This window comes from Urocampus carinirostris, chromosome 10 (assembly GCF_059441175.1).
Source record: "Urocampus carinirostris isolate Australia breed hairy pipefish chromosome 10, RoL_Ucar_1.0, whole genome shotgun sequence".
Taxonomy (NCBI): Eukaryota; Metazoa; Chordata; class Actinopteri; order Syngnathiformes; family Syngnathidae; genus Urocampus; species Urocampus carinirostris.
In genome coordinates this window covers 28111863-28127385 of record NC_142358.1, presented here as the reverse complement: position 1 = coordinate 28127385, position 15523 = coordinate 28111863, and the positions used below count along the sequence as shown (strand labels likewise).

Genomic DNA, 15523 nt, shown 5'->3' with positions numbered 1-15523 from the left:
TCACAGCAAGAAAATGAACATGTCCACAAAAACAAAATCCAACATTGTATATATTTTTTCAAATATAGGGATATATACATGTAATTTCTGCTGTAAATATTAATAAACGAAAAATGATCAAATCTATATAAAATATAGCGAGTTGGTGTGTTCAAGAGTACAGACAAAAAACACAAACACACACAAAAAAATAGACAATACTGGACTTAATTACTAATGCCTCAAAAAATAATAATATTTGATTGTTTTGGAAATAATATGTAAATTGTAAATGGTTTGAATTTATAGAGCACTTTTCAAGTCACTGAATACCTCCCAAAGCGCTTTACACTGTACTTCACACTTACTCACTCACGCACACACTTACACACCGATAGCGGCGATGGCAAAGCAAGGCGCCTACCTGCTTATTCGTGGCATTAGGGGTTTAGTGTCTTGCCCAGGGAAACGTTTAACTCAGAGGAGCTGAGAATAGAACCTGCAACCTAAAATGATTAGTAGCAAGATGGCGGCCATTTATGTTAGCTTCATCAAGTTCTATCATACAAATACACATTTCTAAACTTGAAATGATGCGTTTGTTGGTTAATAATTGGATCAAAAAAGTTTTAATTAAACAAATATGAATTACACCAAAGATAGTGGTGGAAAAAAAAAGCAAATACTTTGAATGACTCCTCAAATTGTATGCTATTGTAATTATAATATATTATTATAATAAATATTTATAAAAAATAAATATAAATATTATAATATAATTATAATGTAATTATAATATTCTAAATCAAATCGAATACTAAATGTTGTCTAACCACTGTGAAAATAAAAATCCCTTTGAGTGTCAAACGCACACGGAAATTTTAAATTGGTACAAAAGTAGCCTAAAGTATCGAAAGTATCAAGTTTATTAATAAAAGTCGAAATTTCCAATCACTAAAAGCCGGCTTCAAATATTTTGATTTTATTTAAGGATTTTCTGTTCATATTTGAAGTTCCCCAAACGTCCAGTAGATGTCAGAACAGTGCAGTGAGAAAACATTAAAACTCAAGGAGGTTAGATATTTTTGTTTTTTTAATCCTTTGTAGCCTATTTGGGTGGACTATAAGAAGGTTTGGGGATTAATTAGTTTGACTAAAAGATTTTTTAAATTTTCATTTTGAATGCAGTATCACTTGCTGTGCTGGTATTAGATAAAGCAGGTGACTCCAAACGTGGTGCACGATGTAGTAATCTAGGAAAACCCGAGTATTCCGCAGACAGGTTTAGAAATCGGTTACCCAGGATGGGTGAAAGGGATTTTTCAGGAAATTTAAAGTTTTAGTGGTGGATTGAGCCTATTGTAACTCAACTTTTAATAATTACAACATGGTAAATTACAGTAACAACATAACAATATTGGGTCGTCAGGGCCTGCAAGGCCTTCTCTGCTAGCCTAAAAATCATGAATCACATATACCATGTGATGTCAATTATGTTTTGTCCATGAATACTTATCAAATAGTTCCAAAACATCTATCAGCTAGTTTACATTACTTTTCCCCTGGTTGCGCTACTTCCAGATATGTGTTTTTACAATAATGTTGTTTGAGGGGTCTTTAAAAAGTTGAAAGTTAAATATTTGTCTATCAAGAATGTGTTAACAACACCCAACTGAGTTTAAAGAGCCATATGTGTTATTTCCCACTGTGCCCTATCTGCTTTTATCTTTCTTAAGCAAAGCTGTTTGGGACGGGACAAATTAGGTTTGAGGAATGAGCGCTGCAAGGATGGAGCGGGCGTGCTAGAGAGTGATGCCACGCTTGTAACCCCAGGTTTAATTTAAACATTTCTATTTGTCAGTGTAACATGAAAACGGTGAAAGTAAGAAAGGCATGTTTCAAGAAGAGTCTAAACGCCAACCCAAACCTTAAGACAAAAAAATAGTTTATTTGAATAACCAAACCCGACCAGACCCGGCCGAAATTCCAGCTTAAATGTCAATCATTAAGTCGGGCCAAGCAGGTTTCTGTCTCGCGTGTTTTTTTTCCAGACATTTTTTCCCTTGGTGGAGGACCTACACAGCATGCACTTAATTTTACTCAAGTATTTTTTTTAGATAAAGAAAATGCTCACCATACGATCAGTCTAACTCAAAATCAATGAATCCCCAAAAAAATTCATCCTCGGTGATGGGGTTACAGCTTCCACTTCCCTCACGTCGGACCTCAGGAGGTAGAGTGCTCGTCTTGGAATCAAGAGATCGCAGTTCGCATACCCGGCTCCTCCGTGTTACATGTCGAAGTGTCCTTGGGTAAGACACTGAACCCCTAATACCCCCAATAAGCAGGTTAGCGCCTTACATGGCTGCACGGCCGCTATTGGGAAAAGTGAAGCACACTGTAAAGCGCTTTGGGAAGTCTTGACTTGAAAAGCGCTATATAAACCTCTAATTCTGATGTACCACTCCTGAAGGCCTATGTGTGCAATGCACAGCCTGCCACAGTAACATAATAACGTAATAGGTTTTCATTTTAAAAATGCTTATCAAACTGGTTGCCCCTCTGTGCTGATAGTAACAAAAAGTAGATTTCAGATTCAACAAGGTTGGCGACCCCTGAAACAGAGGAGTCATGCCCCCTGTTGGTGAAAAAAAAAACAATGTATGTATGAATTCCAATGTATGTGTTTGCAAATGAATGGGTGCGTTTGTTCAGCCTTACCAAATCCCTGTAGAAGCTGCATAAAGCAATTACACCTAGCAGAGTAATGACAAAAGTAATGAAATGGACATATTCAATAGTCTTTGGACTCAAAAAGAAAAACAAAGCAGACCAAAAAAATAATAGATAAAAACTACAACAAATGCCCTAATCTCTTGGTTGTTTCGGCCTTTTTCCTAAAGGGTAAACGGTTGAAACTTGTCTTGTCTTTGACATAAGTGTCACATGGATTTGGAAGATTTCAACAGATCTGGCCCTCCCCCTGCCATGACATCGGCCAGTTACTGACAGACAAGACGAGAACCTTTTGGCGAGTGCTTTGCATGTTCTGAAAATGTAGTCTGAGAAGGACACTAAATGAGGCACTTAAACGTGTTTCGGTTTGTGCTGAGTGAGCAAGTGTACTTTTTATAGCCTTTGCCTTCAACATCACCTTGAGATTGAGGTCATAGCCCCTGGATTGTCAGTGGTGCTCGAGATAAGGCTCAGTCAGGAAGTCGAATCCTGCATTCAGGAGAAGCAGAGTGTTGATTTATTCTGGTTGTGGAACTGTGAATCGGTTCAGATTATTGACAAAGTTCTTGATCAAATTATATGAGTTTTGAATAATTTGTGAACACACTCAACCCCTGCAGAAACTTAGGTAGGAAGCCCTGTGGGGTTGTTTGAGGTACTTGTTAGTATGATCTGGACTATCAAGTCCCGGTATGACTTAAATTAGTTTGTTTCACCAATGCCAATAACATATCGGACTAATTTTCATTGATAAAGTTCTCCCTTTGTCACCAGATTTCCCTTTTTGCAGGTGGAAAAAAATGCAGGACCAGAGGTAGGTATGATGGTATTTAATAACCATAACAAGGTAAAAAACGGCCAAACAATAAAATAAAACAACGATCCATACCAGAAAACAAAAAACAGACCATGCCTGGCATGAAACTAAAAGACAGAATGGAAATGAAAAACAATAAGACAACAGCCTTTGTTGTTGGCACAGTCCTTACATTTGGTTTTCTGAGTACAGTCAGGTACAAGTAATGAGAAACAGGTGTGTGGGCCATTTCGTCTGCCTGATGTCCTCTTTTAGATGACAGTGGTGTGCCAGATTCTTACATCCCAAAGGGCCAGATGCCAGACGGCCTGGAAAAAAAAGGTACAAAAGAAAAAACTTTCACAGAGGCTGTAGCACAGTTTCTGCAGGAGCAGGGGCTAGAAACAGCTAAGGGTCCTCCTCCTCTCTGGTGAGAAAGGGACCAGAAGTGGTGGAAGGACATCCTAACTACCAAGAAAGGGACAAGAAACGACCGAGGGACCCTTGCCGTGTTCGTTGAAAAAGTGACCAGAAGTGGCAAATGGACCTTTTCATCTGCATCAGGAAATTAACTAGAAGCAGCCAAGGGGACCTTTATCGTCACAATAAGTAAAGCGAACAGAAGGGAGTAGGGACGTTCTCCTAGCCATCACTAAAGCATGGTGGTGGTTGTGCGATGGTCTGGGGATGCTTTTCTGTTTCAGGACCAGGACAAGACAAGACAACTTGCTGTGCTTGACGGAATAATGAATTCTGGTGATTACCAGAAGATCATCAAGGAGAACGTCCGACCATCACTCCGTGCCCTCAAACTCAAGTGCTCTCAAATCATGCAGCAGGGCAAGGATATGAATCACACGAACCAGTCCACTTCTGAATGTCTCAAACAAAATGAAAGTTCTGGGGTGGCCAAGTCAAAGTCTGCATTTAAATCCAATTAAGATGCTGTGGTTTGACCATCAACAGGCAGTTCATACTAGAAAACCCTCCAATATGGCTGGTTTAAAACTTTTTGGCAAAGGAGAGTGGGCCAAAATTTCTCCACAGCGTTGTGAAATACTCACACTTAATAATGGTAAATGTATGATTTCAGTTTACACTGCCAAAGGTGGCCCAACTTTTTATTAGATTCAGAATTGGCCAATGCAAGCGTCTTTGCACATTGCTTTCAACGGGGATGTGGAGAAGCCACCATCAGCTGCTAGAGCTACTTCACCTGACCAGCTAGCAACAGCAAAGGACTGGAAAATGAAAATTGACCTGGAGAAGCAACATAAATTACCAGAATGAATTGCCATTGGAACACTGCGGCCTGACATGCTTTTTATCTCCAAGGCCTCCAGGCAGATTGTTCTCCTGGAACTCACTGTACCTTAAGAGGACCGTATTGAGTAGGCCAATGAGAAAAATACAGCAAAATATGCTAAGCTAGTGGAGGTGTGGCAGAGCGACAGGTGGGAAGCACAATGTGAGCCTATCGAGGTGGAATGCAGAGGGTTCACTGACCAGCCTCTCTGCAGGGCTTACAACATCTTGGGCATCACAGGGGTCAACAAGCGAAGAGCCTTTAAGGAGGTCAAAGAGGCAGGAGAGGTTGCTTCAAGGTGGCTAGGGTTAAGGAGAGGTGAACCTTAGGTGAGGTAACGCTACCTGGACACAAGTTAGTGTCTGATCAACCCCAGTTGGGTTGCCTGGGTGAGACTGTATGATGTTTGAAAGACCTGAAATATTCTGTAACCCCAGAAAACATCACTGATCTTGTGTCCAGGTTGCATGAGTCAATTTATGTTAAAATAACAAATTTACACATTTTAATGAAATGAAATGAAATGAAATGAAATGATCTGCATTTATATAGCGCTTTTCAAGTCAATGACTTCCCAAAGCGCTTTACATTGTGCTTCACATTTCCCAATAACGGCCGTGATCTGTGCAGCCATGTAAGGCGCTAACCTGCTTATTGGGGGTAATTGGGGGTTCAATGTCTTACCCAAGGACACTTCGACATGTAACACGGACAAGCCGGGATTCAAACTGGGATCCCTTAATCCTAAAACGATCGCTCTACCTCCTGAGCTACTGACATTTTGTAGTTCCTTGGGTTGTGTCTATGTCATATTAAAATTAGTTGGAAAATGTAAAACCTTTGTGTGTTATGAATGTGCAAAAAACACAGAATTCAGGAAACGGGCAAATCATTTTTCACGGCACTCTATGTCTCCGTTAATATGGTATATATTTCTAGGTATTTGTTTATCCATACATTTATTTCTACACATGGAGGATTGGTCCTCCATGGTCTAGCATAACTTTACAACCCCCAATATGAAATATTTGTGTTTTTTCTCATTTACACAGCTTAATTTATACCAAGTGTTCCCTCTAAGCTGCGCACGTGCGCAATTGCGTACTGCTCGCACATTCTCAGCTCACAAGAAAATCTAGCCAGCGCACAAAAACGAGGGCTCAAAATTACTAATTAAGAAGCGTCTTAAGTCAAAGTTACAGTGCATGAAGGTAAAAATGCACGGGTTCCCCTGACGTTGTGTCCTAAATGCGGTATTTTGAAGTCGAGTCGAAGTAGAACAAAGTTGAGTAAAGTTAGTAGAGTTTGTCGAGAACCGGCTTCTTCAGCTCGGCTTACTAAAAGGAACCGGCTCTTTCGGGTCCTAAACGGCTCTTCAGGTTATTTTTGCTTCTTTAATTCCAACATGACCAAATATTATGTAAAACTATGCACAGAATGACTTAAAAGAAGGGGGGAATAGAACAAAAAATAAAAAAATACCAAAATGAAAAAGTAGTGAAAAGCTGAGAAAAAAAGAAACAAAAGGAAGAGAAAAAAAGAAGGAAACATTTAGAAAAAAAAGCCAGAAAAAAAGAAAAGAAAGAAACGTAGGAAAAAGGTAAATAGAGAACAAAAAGAAAAAAGTAACAGCTCGGAAAAAATAAACACAATGAGATTTTTTTTAAAGGAATTTAAAACAATTTCGAAAAAAACACGGAAAAAAGAAGAAAAAGTTTGTGTTGCATTCAAATAATTTCCAATTATATCAAGTGAATCATGTTGCCAACATTGTACTTAAACTAAAAAATGTGATTAAGTACAGTTCTGTATCTTGCAACCGACTAAATAAGCCCCCAAAATGTTAATATTATGCGACAAAATATATCAGGAAAAAAAAAAGAAATGGATATCTTGTGAAAGAATTGTAAGAAAAAACGACGTTTGTAGGCCGTACAACCTTTGCAATAGTACATGAGTCAATTCATTCAAAAGAGAAAAATCATTTTGCATTGCCGGAAACTCAGCAAAATGTCACGTTTTGGACATGTTTGATAATTAATTATCTTGCCACACTTGGGATTATGGTTGCTCACTGTTGTTTCAAGCGTTGCTCACCGACTTTGTGTGAACGCTCAGACTCGTGGAAAATTAGAGGAAACATTGCTTATACCCACAAAAAAGTCGTCCGACTTCATCAAACCTATTAACTGAACCGAGCTCCGCATTCCAGTGCAACTTAATGCGTGTCCTGTATGTGTGTACGTAACCACAAAGAAAGATAATGCAAGGGGTGGATACATGGGGCAGTGTACATAATCCAAGTGTGTATTTCGCAAGCTTGCCTTTCACTTTTTTGTGATCGTACATCAGAGGGACTTTCCTCTGACTCAGTTCAATGTGATTTGCCGTAATTCTTTTATAAAGTTGTGTACCAAGCCCAGACACACACCCAGGCCTGATAACACAAAGTCCCAGTTGGCAAGTCAAACAGCGCAGCTGCACGGAGAAAGTGACAGGAACTTATTATTTACACATCCAATATCATAACGTGTGTGTGTGTGTGTGTGTGCACAAGTGAGTACTTGATGTTTTCCGTAATTGTATGTGCACACTCGCCTGCAGTGATGTGTCATACGTGAACAAAACGGCACTGTGAGCCGGCTCTCTGAGGTGAACGGCAGAATCTGGCTCACCACCAATTTCCATTTTTTCTATGGATTCTTAGTTGCTAACTGTAAATTTGGTGATTATATAAAGGATTCAAATGGTCTTGTATTTCAACAATAATCTGTAGATATGAAATGTTTCCCATGTATTTCAGGGATCATGTGGTTCATGATTAGCTTTTCAAAAAAAATGTAGAGTTAGCCTAACCCTAACCCTAACCATAACCCTAACCCTAACTTCAATCAGATGTAGATTAGCACAACACATTTATAGCATCAGAAACAGCAGGGAAACTAACACACACTTAGTAGCCCACTTCATACACCATGGGCTACAGGCACTAGAAATATGGGGCCTACAAACAAACAGCAATTGGACGCAAGAAGAAAGACGCAAGGCAGAAAAACACTGGATAATACTGTAAAACTCAACACTCTCTTTCCAGATGGACTAAACAAACGCAGGTAAAACAAGAAAAGCTCCAGTTTCCTGAATGGCCAGTGCAAAAACTTACTTTCCCAAGGGCCTCAGATTTAGGGGACCTTGGGAAAGAAAGATTGCTTCCTAACCTAACCCTAACTCTAACCCCAACCCTAACCCTAACCCTAACCTTTGTATTTTACAGTTTATTTGTAGTCACACTGAAAACTACATATTTCTAATTCATATTTTGTTGTTTTTCAAGGATTCTGTTTTGCTTCACTTTATAGTTCTTTCTTCCCCCAAGCTCTTTTCTTTCTTTTGTTCCTTCTTTGTATCTTTATCCTAACTTTTCATTTCTTTTTTCTTCCTTTTGTCTTTATCTCTTGTTTTTTTCCTTTTGTTTTTTTTGTTTCTTTTTTTCCTTGCCTCTTACTCTTACTTTTTCTTCTTCTTTTCTTCTATTCTCTAATTTTTCCTTTTTTTTCTTTTTTTGTTTTCTTTTCTTGTTTCCTTTTTACTTTTGCCTTTTTTTGACTTTCTCCCCCCGCCATATTTTTCAAACTCATAATGTTACATAGTAGGGCAGCACGGCAGTGCAGTGGTTAGCGCGTGTGTGGCACAGTTCTAAGGTCATGGGTTAAAATCCAGCTACCAGCCTTCCTGTGTGGAGTTTGCATGTTCTCCCCGTGCTTGCGTGGGTTTCCTCCGGGCACTCCGGTTTCCTCCCACATTCCAAAAACATGCATTATCAGGTTAATTGGCCAGTTCAAATTGTCCCTAAGTGTGGTTGAGCGAGCGAATTGTCTGTCCCTATGTGCCCTGCGACTGGGTGGCAACCAGTTCAAGGTGTCCCCTGCCCACCCCGAGATAGCTGGGATTGGCTCCAGCACCCCCGCGACCCTACTGAGGATAAGCAGTGCAGATAATGGATGGATGCATGGATGTTACACAGTATTTGGTCATATATGGTTTAATGCAACAACAACAATCTGAAGAGCCGTATTAGAGCCAAAATAGATGCTCCTTTTATTGAGCTGAGTCAAAAGAGCCGGTTCACAAAAAATAATCACAATTCCCTTCACTACTTGCTTGGTCCCTGATTTTGACTTTTACATGACACACAAAACAATACCTGTACAATATTTTAACGTACATTTGATGAGATTTGTATTCTAATATTACATGCAATCGTGCAGTAGTACTGTTGTAAATGCTGGATGTCATTTTGAATAATTTTCATAAAAATTTAAGATGTCATTATCACTAACATCGATTCCTTGGATTTATAGATTGACATTCCCAAGGTCTCAAATATGTAATTTAAATGTTCTCCTTTTTTATATGTTTTTTCAATTTCTTGGGGTTAGTTGTTACTGTTCCACAGAGTAAGAATTAGCAGAAATAACAGGCTTCAACAGGACCCATCCTGAAATTTGAGACGATCCCAAAGCGCCAGCACTCGTGGCCCCCGGGCTTCTTGGAAGGCGTTATTTTTTGACTTTGTCATTTACGAGCCATTTTCCAGCAATTTCCTATGTGTTGAACACAGTCATGTCAGGATAATGGTGTCATATTGGGGATGTTCTTTGTGTTTCAGATCGACGGTTCCATGGTTATGACTGATCTTACTGGTAACTGCACGACAGCTGACTAGCAGTGTTGGGACTAACACATAACAAAGGAACGTGTTCCTTCCCTGTAACGAGTACTGCAACGTGTTATTAATCGAATTTTGTAATTCTATTACCAATACTGCATGGTGCACATTCAGTTACTACATATTGAATGAAGAACTCCCGAAACGCTCCACACTTACCCATCACACACTCACAAACCGATAGCAGCTTCAGCCATGCAAGGCATCTACCAGCTTATCATAGTCATCAGGGATTCCGTGTCTTGCCCAATATTATATGCCAATCATCATTTACTGCATATTTCACGTTTTCACCTACAGTATAACCCCTGTTCCGCAATGAGCTTTATCTGAAGGTTAGGTATGTACGTGTATCCTTACCTATAAAGTACAACTAAATACAGTTGTGATGGCGCCATTTTAAGCACAGAGTAGGAGAGTGCTGAATTCCTCCTCATGGAGATATTCTCCTCACCTCATACTTGCATCCGAAGTCAAATTCAAAAATATAAAATGAAAAACTGAAATCAAGGGGTTAGCTTACATGCGCATATTTGGTTATGTGTCGACAGCAGAAAAGAGTAGGCAGCGCATGGGGAGGGGGCGTGACTTACATAAAAAACTAAAAGGCGCAAATTTTGGTCTTTTTAGCTGTAAAATTACTTTTTTAATACACCATGCCTGGAAAAAATAATTAAAAAAATGTACCATGAAATAGAGAAGGAGCTCTTCAAGTAGTTTGAGGCCTAGAGACAAAATGGATATGGAGTGTCCGTTTGCAAGCTCCTAAGATTGCACAAGCCAACAAATACAAAGGGTTCAGTGCTTACACAGGGTGTCGCGTTCGATATTCAAAACCTCCAAAGTAAAAAACGTTATTTATTTATTTAATTTTATTATTTATCACTCAAGGGCAAACCCAGGTTACAGGTTCAAGTGTTTGTCCAGCAAATACAAGTACTGCATTTTACAAACTTAAAAAAAAAAAACTAAAATTCGCCGCACCTGACCATAAGCCGCGGGTGCCCACATTGAAACACGCGATATTCACAAAGAAAGACCTGAAAACTATAAAGCCGGCGTGACTCACTATTACGTCCTCTGGCCGCAAAAATGGCTTAGTTCCATAAAGAAAATCTATAAAATCCGACCGTGTAAAATATTTACTGCAAAACGCATGATAATACCGATAAATAAATAGGAATCCACCTGAACTATTTCTACCTCGTTGGACGTTGCTTCTTGTAACCCGTTCTTTTCGCCACATTATTTCCGTTTACAAATAGACAGACTCGTAAAATGATTCCCAATATGGTAGTTATCCCTCCCATTTCGATTGAGAACATTTCATGATGAGGGTCTGTTCATGCTAATTTGATTCATGCACAAAGCGCAAAGTTACAGTAAACTTGCGTCTTTTTCATGTATTCTACCTCTCTGACTCCTACCTTTACTTCTTCCTGATTTATTGCACAACTGTATAGACTAAGTAAACGGTCAACTTTACATCATACTTTTCAGCCATCATATGGACTTTATAGAAAAATGCATTTCTCTCCTGGTTCTGCGTTATAGAAACCATACAGGAAGCCACTAGGGAGCGCCAAAGGCCAGCATATGGCCCCAGAACAGGTTTAGCGGGTCAGGAAGTCCAACTTTGTTGGTGATAGAAAGCATCTTCCTCTGTTTAGCCAATCACAATGTAAAATACAATACATGATGAAAATCCATGAAGTAGGAAAACTGCAAGGAATTAACCGCAATACAGCAAGGGATTATTGCATATTTACTTTTCAAACGAGATATTAAAACATCAATGTAAAGTTTTTGTTCTTAACGTATATTATTTTTCAAAAATCATATTCCGTGCGGTCCAAATAGCAGCCAGATGCCTTAACTCAAGTATTTTCTGAAAATTAGCCATAAAAAGCTCTCGAACCAAATGCTGGGGTCTGATGAGACCAAGGGCAACTATTTTGGCTCAGATGGATCCAAGTATGTGTAAAGGTGAGGAGTTCAAAGCCAAGTGTTTCTTTACGGTAGTTAACTTATCTGGAAGAAGCATTGCCTTGCCTTAGGCTGCCGCTGATAGACTGACCAAGCAAGTCCCCAGACCTAAACCCTACTGGGCATGTGTGTTAGCCTCAAAGGGAATGTGGAGTAGCACAAAGCTTTGCTATTTTATTAGAGGAATAGACTACAGCTGCTACATGTGAAGCACTTGTAAACTCAAGCTATTCATGTTTAAAAAAACAACATCATTAAAAATCTATTTATTATATTTGAAACATATTTTGACTCTTAAGTGGGGATTGTTGCTCCATTCTTGATTTGCTGTTGAAACTTTTAGCACAATGCCTTTGAAAACAATTGTGTTATAATCTACTTCAAAGTAATGATGTTTATTTATTGTAATTTACCCTATTTTCCAGACTATAAGAAACACTTAAAAGCCCTAAACTTTTCAGACATTTTGAAAGTATTATATATAAAGAATTATATATTATAATTAGGTGTAAATGTAAATGGTCTGCATACATATTGCGGTTTTCGAGTAAATGAAGCATTCACACACACTCACAAACAGAAAGCAGTGTCAGCCATGCAAGGCATCTACCTGCTTATCAGGGGAATTAGGGATTCCATGTCTTGCCCAAGGACACTTTGACATATAACACAGAGGAGCTGGGAATCGAACCTGAGACCTTTTGATCCCAGGACAAGTGCTTTACTTCCTGAGTGACTGCCGAGGTGTCCCCTGTATAAAAAAAAACGTAGATGTAATTGGAAATGCATATTTACAATGAAATTACACTGCATTCAGTGACTGTTTTGCCTTTGAGAAACATATTGTGTAATCGTCCAGTGCCCTCTTGTGGTTGAAACGTTAACTGTTTGTTGCTAAAGGAAACAAAAGAAAAGCGCAGAACTTCCGAGCGATTTTTGTTAAAGGTAACGTTTTGTACAAAGTTATCTATTCTTGTTTGAACCGTTGCTCCATGATACTGCATGCGGAAATTGTTCTGCCTTTGCGAAACATAGAGTGGTCTATGAGTGTCCTCTTGTGGTTAACATGTTTATTGTTTCTTGCGAAAATTAACCCTAGTGATGAAACCAAAGGGCATCATGTTATCATAATTCAAATGCACTCACTTATTTTTATGTGGTTTTAATTCCCTGCGATTTCATGAAAATGATATCAAAAGACTCCACTTGCTCAATAAATAAATACAATAAAATAAATAAAAATAAAGACTCAATAAATCCCCTCAGACTGGGCACCAGAGGTTTCCTTGGAGGTTTTCCCTGGGGGGAAACTGACATTGTGAAAAAAGAGTTGAAACTCAGTTGTCAGTATTACACCTGGACACCTGGACACCTGGACACCTGGACAGCGAAGATGCTATCGTCTCATGTGCTGCGGCCCCCTTTTTTTAAGAATTTTAAAGATTTTTTTCCCAGACACTCAAGTATTTTGAATCCTTGGTTTGTTTAAAAAAATTGATTATTATTATAAAAGTCAATGACGGGCCATTCATTTCACAAGTAGGCCTTCAGTAGGCTGAATCAGTCCAACACTCTAATTATGTTATGGCTATTAAACATTTACTGCATTTACAGCTGTGATACATAAGAATATCAATAACAATCTCATAAAATTGCAATATTAGCCACATTTTACTTACCATAAATACTTTTTCCGTGCATATTGGCTTTCTCAAGATGTTCTTTTGAATCGAATTGAATTTGAATTGAATTGTCTTCATTGGCATTGTTTAGCAATGTAGAGAATGTTTCGACAAGATTAGACATGGGGCTCCAGGGTAAAATTGTTTTAAAGAGAAAAAAATGGATTAAAGATGATCAGGATAAAAGGCAGGAGTAAATATTTACAACGTCGGTTTCGCTTAGGTACTGGCTTAAGTTATAATAATAGTTCAATGTTTGTAAATAAAAAAGAATAGTCCATCGTAACAAGATCCAAGATGGCGGCGCCCTGTCCGGCTGCGGCTACATCAGCTCGCTACAGTTTTTTACACTTTGGTCATAAAACCCAGTCTTCGACTCAGTTTTGACGGCGAACAAAGTCAATTCAAACCGCAGATTAATATTCAATCGCAGTTTTTTGCTGGATATGCGATCATCCAGAAATCAAGCGCTCGGTGCTACGACCACTCGGGAGTGTTTACTTAGCTTCGGACTGCTACGTCAACAAGACCCAGCGGCCTACAAAGCAGAGAAGCAGAGTGGCAAGAGAGCGGTGTGACCGGAGGAGGAAGCGAGGTTGTCGGGCCGGGCTAACCGCTTGGCTAAAGGCTAAACCCTTCAAAACGCCTCTCCCATGCATTTTCCTCTCCAACGTTCGCTCTCTGGACAATAAACTGGACCATTTACAACTGGAACTAACATTGAACCGCGAGATGACGAACTGCTGCGCTATAATTCTGACGAAGACATGGTTAAACTTATCTATCCCGGCTGACGCTCAAGGAAACTGTGCGGGTCGGATGTATCGACATTTCTTTCTGTATACACGTTTACACGAATGACAATAAAGTATATCTGAATCTGAATGTGAATCTGAATAGTGCCACGAGGCTAATGCTAAGAGTCAAGCATGTCCTATCTTATTTGAGATGTATGTTTTATTTTATTCATGGCTAAAAATATCAATTTGACGGAGGCAGAAGCTCCCCTACCTACGACCATTTGGCTTACGAAAAACGGTAGATACGAACGCTTTTTTCGGGATGTCGAAAAATATCCAGATATTGCTGTAAGTGAGATTTTGTACTGTTTTTTCAGAGTAAAGGACATTACTGTTGTGCTTTTTTCCGCTGTGTGCCGCTGTAAGAGCTCACTCAGCATCCACCCTGAAGAAGAAATTCGGCTTCCTCTTCCTAGTTCGTATGTAAACATTCTATTCTGTATCTCCAGCACGCTAAGAACTTTGACATTTTTATTGTTTGATATCTCGTGCATCCATTTGATATGGTTGTGTAAAGTGTAAAGAAGAGGCGAGCCGTTTCTTTTGAAATAGAAGTGGAATAAGAAAGCTTGATGCGGTTGCCAATTGGGAACACCTGCGGCGGCTTGATTGGCACCAACAACTCGGACAAGCTGATTGGTGGCCACACCCTTCTTACGCCCCCGGCTTCTGTTCAGACTTTGTCAGATCGTTGCGAGTTGTTGTGTTTCACTCAGTGAGCGTTTCCGTACGACTCCGTCCCTGTTAAAACCTGTCTCCTGCCTGATCTCCGTTTTTGACCCGTTTCTGGACCTGACTACGCCTGTTCTGCCTGCCTCCTGCCTACGACCCCGATTACGAGCTTGACATCGCCTCTGATCTCCAGCCCCGGCCAAACGACTTACCATTCCCGCCTGCCTTCGTCCAACACGGAAGTGTCACTCCCACCTCACTCGCTCCCGTTTTCCATCAGTCCTCGGATCAAGCAAGCAAGCCTTACTCTCACTCTCTTTTCAATAAAAACTGAGAAACGTATGCACTTGAGTCCTGTGTCCGTTCTGGTATGTGAAAATGGTTGGAGCGCTTTTTTTTCGTCCACTCTCTACCACGGAGGAGGACCTCTTGAAACGCATCTCCCAAAAGTAAGTTAAACCTTTATAGAGCATATTATTTTAACATTTATTTTTCAGTACAAAATAATACAGGTTACTTATACATGCATTAAACAAACGTATATAAACCTTAAACATACAAAATATAGCACTTAAGCAACTTACGAACAAATTCACCTTGCAAACAATCGTCCGGAACGTTTGTAAGTAGGGAAGCGTCTGTACACAGTTACTGCCCTCTAGCTAATCATAGTTTGTGAAACCGGTGACATATCTCAAAGCCCGCCAGCAGACTCTCAGACGCCAACACAGAATCTAATTGGCTAAACCAACAGCTTTATTGAACACTGATTTTACGTCTCACGTCCTTCAGAAGTTTTTGTGAAGGCCTCCAAGCAGTTTCTGACCCCGGCTACAA

General features: G+C 39.5%; 1 pseudogene; it reads right to left on the bottom strand.

The window, feature by feature from the left end:
- Positions 1-3783: 3783 nt before the first annotated feature.
- The window catches only part of LOC148358590 (uncharacterized), a 30446-nt pseudogene continuing 18706 nt past the window's right edge, over positions 3784-15523 (bottom strand).